Here is a 6,709-nt window from a genome sequence, read left to right as displayed (position 1 = left end):
ATTGGTTGACTATGAAGGAAAATGAACAACCTCGTGTTTCACGAGGACAGAAGTATGCGTGGCATCGACTAGTTCCCAGTACAACAAACGTGTTCGTGCCCCGCATACCGGAAAGCCAGTGGAACCAGACTATACTACGATTTGCATATATTATTGAGGTCATCCTTCAGATGAAAGGAGCTCAACAATTGGATTGGAATAAGCCCATGCTTTTTCTGGACCAATCAAAACCATTCTTATATCTCTGAAAAGAAAATTGTGTATAGTTTATTTAGTGAGCAGACCCCCGTGAAATCGTGTTGACCTCCATAGAGAATTCAATTTTGAGCATTTTTACCGATTTTCTAATCAAAAAAGGCCCTATGTTCCAGGATTGATTGAAATAAGAAACTCCACTGAACAGAAAGGGGATGTTTTACATTTTCAAATGGTGTCCGATATGGTAAGGTACATAGTAACACTATTCAGTAACAAAGGGAAGTTTGAGGATAGTGCCCTTTTTAGCAATGAATTCCCCGTGTTAAACCGCGCGTAGCGGAAGTCAGTGAGCAAATGTCCGCAAGTTTTTGCGCCACCATGTTCCACGGAGCACACTTTCATGATATAATTTTAGAAATGTTGATACTGATTTCCGGGGCGGGGCAGATACGTGTTCCCTCACGTCCCCCTCATTTTGGCGACGGATAAACCTAACCCAGCGTAGTTTTTTTACTTTTGATGTAACGAAGGAGAAATCAAAAATGTGGTTTTTTTTACCCTAAAAGAGCCGGGGGCGGAATTCGCCACCCCCTCGACTTTTTCCGCGATAGCCTTCAAATTTTTTTTTTCGCAACCTGAGCTGTTATGACTTTTTAGGCTCGAGCCTTGCGCATCTTTTGACAACAAACAAATATAAAAATCAGACCAGGGGTTGTTGCTAACAGGTATAATGAATCTAATGCGTAATGTCAGCCACGGTAATGTCAGTCACAGAGGTTTATTTGCATATTAAAAGAAATCATGAAAGTTTGGCACATTTACTACATGTGTTGGTTACCCTATAAGCTAAAATGCTCGTATGGATTTAAATACGTAGAAATTTTAACTTGAAAAGAAATTTGAAAAACATGTTTGACATTTTTTGGTTGCATCGCTTTTTGTAATGTCAGTCACGACAGTAAACTACCACTCTAATTGGAAAAACTGAACATGAAATTTCAAATTTCAATGCCGTATTGTGTATTCAGATCCCAGTAACTCCCATGCCAAACAATGGTTCAGTTGGCTTTAATTGTTTACACATAAGAGCTGATTTGATATTCAAAATTAGTAAAAATGTAATGTCAGTGACGGTTTTAGGCTTAGTGTAATGTCAGTCACAAAAAACGATGCTTTTTCCCATAAAAGCATTCAGGATAGCAATAAAAATCTGCCCTTCATTGTTCTCTTAGCACGGGGTCTGGGTATATCAACTTCTGTTGTTGACAGACGAGGCTATTTTAATTGGGTGTTAATTTGTTTTATATTAAAAGGCATATTCATTCAAAAATTCACGATTTCCCCCCCCCCCCCATCTTACTACATGCGTTAGTAACCCTATTAGCTCTAATGTTCTAATGGATTTTGATCTGCAGCACTTTTAACCTCAAGAGAAATGTTAAAAACATGTTTGACATTTTTGGGTTGCATCGCTTTTTTTTAATGTCAGTCACGGCACCAGTCAGGGCTCTGGAGTGCTCTGAAACGTGCGAAACTAAATCAGGCCCACTTTACTCACAGTTTAGCCAGCAAATTTCTCCAAAAATTCCACTGGGGCAAAGAAAATGTCCTCAGTATTTCACCAACCAAGTTTGCAGACTCAATTCAATTTTTAAAGGAGACTTTTCTTTAATATTTTGCACATGAGAGGGAAGTCAAGTGATTTCAAAATGGGGCTAAATACTAGACTGGTACATGTTCAACCATGGTCCAACTATTTGAAAAGACTGACCACTTCATTCAGAGTCAATAGTCTGGTGGCTTGACTATGGAGAAATGTGTAGTAAATTGAGACTAGTTCCCGCTAGTTCCCGTTTTGGGACTCTCATACACAGTATCGAGAGTCCCAAATTTTCGGACTATCACGGCACTAAACAACCCCCCAAGTCAAAAAAGCTAACCATGAAATTTCAAAGGTTCAATTAATACTGTATTGTGTATTTAGGTCCTAGTAACCCCTTTGCCAAACATGATTCAGTTGGCTGTAATTGTTTAGACATTAGAGCTGATTTGATACATGTAATGTCAGTCACGGTGGAATTGCCCAGATAATGGAGACATTAAATCCTGTAGCTTGTGTAGGTAATCTCGCCGTCGGTTGAATATTCTCTCCCAGAACTTGTCTGCACGGTTGACATGTACATGTAAACTCCAGTTCTCTTTCTCAGTGAGCGCTACATTTCAGCATATTCCTGTTTAGATTTTCGTTCTCCAAGTTTCCGTACAACCATATCCAACTAATATATTAAAGTGCAAGCAGCAAACCTTTGTCCAGAAATAGAAGCAAATAATTATAAGGTTTCAACTGTATGGTTACATTAACATATTAAGATAGCATGCACATGCATGGCCTTGTGCAGGGCCAGGGCCCTGACCACAGTTTCCCCGCATACACTTTGTTACGCAACGTTACGTAAATCTCACTGATAGCTGAGCTAGGCAAGGTCACTGGGCCGATGACCACCAGTGATTGTATGCTCTCTCATTGGTTGTATCTGTCAGTGCACAAACCATCGGCGCTGTTGTCTTATTGGCTCATTCTGGTTTGTACTAACTGTCACTTCTATCGAGAGTGTCCGAGTGATGCAATATTTACTACCACGACGTTGTATCGTGTTGTTTTCATTCCGCTTGCCTCGATAATTTTAAGTGTCATGGCCCAGCATGCAGCGGTTAAGAGCACCGCGCACACCGGACTCATGCTCTGGTGTTTCAGAGCAGAATGCACTAGATGTGGGTTCGAGCTCGGGTCTGGACACTGTCTTGTGCCCTTTAGCAAGGCACTTAACCATTAGTGGTCGTCTTTCGGATGGGACGTAAAGCCGCAGGTCCCGTGTGTTGTGCAATGCAATGTAAGGACCCAAACACTCAGCGGGCAAGGGGGGGGGGGGACAAGGGCGTCAGCAGGCCCGGTGTCAAATGGGGGTGGGGCGCAGGGGCGGGTAAACTTGGGAAATAATAATAATAATAAAACACTCAAAAACTTGAGAAATAATGTGCTTTGCCCTCCTCTAGAAACAAATCCTGGCGACGCCCATGACTGAAATGGCGCGAATGTTTACAAAAAAAAGAAAGGCCTATACAACAACTGTTGAATGGGATCAGAATCTTGAGGTCAACAAGACTCAGTCTGTTCTGCAGGCACTGTTATTCATCGCCGAATCTGCTGCGCATGAACGGGTCCATTCCATCACTAGTACTAAACGAGGTGCGCGGTGGGCGAACTGACCCGTCCAATTACCGACTTGATTTCAAGTCTAGGTCGTATACATAGGTACGTTCGTCACTGTCGGAATTCGAACATTGAACACAGTGACTCTGATAAACTGATGAAAGAAAATCTTTTCCGTATTATGATCTGTTTATAAGTATATGCTTTTTTGTCAATGTAGGCCTCAGTCTTGTAGGCCTCGGTGATAAGTTCGGATACAATGTGCATTTAATGTAAAATTTTGCTAGCCGGCAGCCAAACTGAACGTAGCTCAGAAAGCGAAGAAACGTGTTTTTTTCCTCTTCGCTCCCAGAAGAGAAAGAGGATTTAACCAATTGAGAAAAAAAAATACAGTTTCACTGCGGTGTGTGAAATGAGTCCTTGACAAAAGAATTTAGGTATGCCATAGAATCAACTATAATTATAAACAAAAAGAATTTCTAAAATGTTTACCCAAATTATCTTTTGGTAATGCATCATCATCATCGTCATCATATCATCATCAGTTTATTCAGTATCTTACAACTACATAGGAAAGTATATTGCTGTAACATTATTATGAAGACAAACAAATGGACAAAGATGTACAAAGAGTATCGATGAAAATGATTAACAGTACATGCAATCAATTAAAGGATCTATGGTGAGACTAACGTCATTGTATTGTACATTTGCGAAGATGTAACGTAATAATGCATGGCGATTTTGCATCTATGAGCTTCAAGCCTAGAAAGCATAGTTTGAACAAGGTCATTTTACAAGGTGTCCAAAAAAAATGTCCCACTGGAGGGTATACATCAAATCCAATTACAGAATTGATGAGCCCAAACATTTTTCTTTCGTATGTGAAGGTTTTGTTGGATTCAGTTATTTAGTTTTGAAACAATGGCCACTCATGCAACACTAGTCAATTTTGCTAAATTCCAAGTTTGAAAATACAGGTCCCCCCCCAAGAAGAATGCCCCTCTCATGCAGGGTTGTAGCAGAATATGAAAAACCAAAATGTTATTTTATTCTACTTTTTTACTATTTTCTGTAAAAGTTCCATCGGATTCGGTTCACCGGTTTTCCAAATAAAGGCTATTATGTAACACAGTATTACATGTATTTTCACCATTCCAAGTTGAATTTTTGGCTTAAATTGGCTTCTTGATAAAATTACTATAGTAAACAGGAGGAATACTATTGTTGACATTTCTCATTGTTGACTGTGGCTATTTGTTATTTGCATATCTTCTTTTTATATCAACGGAGTGTCTCCAACACCTGTTATAAAAGTTCAAATTGGTTCAGGACGCTTCAAAGTGTGTATTGTCAAACTTGGCATGGAGCAAAATAGACTGGTGTTACATTAATGGCCTTTGTTTTACATTGAGTGGCCACTGAACCGAATCCAACAAACACTTCACACAAGAATGGAAAACGTTTGGGCTCATCAATTATATCATTGAATGTGAATTTTGTTTTCATAAATTACGAGAATTATGTACACACCCAAGAGGGACATTTTGGGACCAAACTCTTGGTGGGGTGATTCAAAAAGAAAGTGACCTGATTAATGATTTCCCCCTTAAAAAGCAATTACATGTGATACACCAATGAAACATGTATCAAAGATCGTTTTCTTCCACTCATGTGACCAAAATAATGAAATTGATGCATGTTATCAGATGTTATGCATGTTTTACTAAAAGAACCCATTTTACAGCTGTCGATGGAATACCATTGAGTTGAGTATAGATTGCACACAGCCATCCAAATACAAAGGTGATTTTACTCATTTGAGTCAAGACTGAAACATTTTTACTGTCAGATTTTGTTTGTATATATGAGGAACAAATCAAGTCTTTTTTTTAAATGATGGTGGTGATTTTTTTTGCGTTTTCCTTTGCAAAACCGAAATTTATTGTTCATTAATGTAAAGGGTATTCATCAATGTGTATCGGCAATTGATCGATGGTGGACTGCTGGATTTTGTAACATTATTATTAAAATTTAAAAAAGAAAAACCTATGTGAATAGGGTATGTAAATAACGAGAGATTTGACAAGAAACACAATAAATGGGGCCATTTATCTACCGTCACGTTAGCAGTTTTATTCAGTATTTTTTTGTTAAACACCTGAATGAAACCAAAGAATTTCAGCCTTTCGCTAAAGTTGAGTTGATTATTGATATTGCTTTTTGACATTATCCTCAATTTCCATCAAAAAGTGAACGGAAAACTAAGGTAAATCGTTCTGTCAATTTTTGATGGAATCAAGTTGAGGGTGATTTTAAAAATTAAAAAAGAAAGAAAGAAATGATTCAACACAAAATGTATGATATGCCTACATGTCCATTCACTTTTCAAAAACTTTTTGGGTGGTTTCAGGTACTGTAAAAAAAAAAAAAAACCATTGGAAAAAACTGCTAACGTGACGGATGCAAAGTGGCCTCCTTTATTGTGCTTCTTGTCATTTGCACAGTTACTAGTCACTAACATAGACTATTTTTTACCCTTTTTTTACAACTTAGTCACTTTCTTGTTTGATCACCCTGTAAAACTATAAAGGCTGAAAACTAAGTTTTGGTAATTACTTCTGGGACGAAGCGTAATTGATAAAGCTGATCGTAAAAATGCATAGCGCGTTCAATTAGGCCAAGAACCTTTTGGTTTGTTTCAGGAGATGATGGACTTGGTCCGTTCAAGCTATCAGTCTTCTCAAACCGACGGCTATTCCCTGCATTGAGGTGGTGTTCACCCATAAAACACCGCAGCTGATCCCGGCAAGTGATCAACGAGTTCATTGGTAACCCATCATTCTCCCATTCAATCAGCTTCTTGCTGAAGGGGATACCAGTCGCCTTGCAATACGCTGACATCACGGCTTCTGGCTGAGCAATCAGATCGTCAGCATCCATGACAAACGGACTAGGATCCAGGTTCTCTTTGACATACTCGTACAGTTCCACTAACTCCTTGAAACCAGCATGCTTCCCCATATCGATGTCTTGCCATTCTTCCATGGACTGTTCGTCCATGGGCCGCGCAGACTTCCTAAAAAGGTCCTGGATCATATTTCTCCAAGATGGGATGACTTTCTCTGGGTTTCTGATGAGGAAGGTGTGTTGGTATCCGCGTGGGAGGCGCTCCAATCTACCTTCCAGGGAGCAAGCGAAGTCCTTGGCAAATACCAGACTAGATTCCTCGTGTTCAGACTCTAAAGTCTGCTTCACCCAGGCAAAGGTGTTAATCGACGAAGCGTAGGCCAGTTCTGG

Source organism: Patiria miniata, unplaced genomic scaffold, assembly GCF_015706575.1.
Source record: "Patiria miniata isolate m_02_andy unplaced genomic scaffold, ASM1570657v1 HiC_scaffold_24, whole genome shotgun sequence".
Classification (NCBI taxonomy): Eukaryota; Metazoa; Echinodermata; class Asteroidea; order Valvatida; family Asterinidae; genus Patiria; species Patiria miniata.
Note: the sequence above shows the minus strand (reverse complement) of the source record.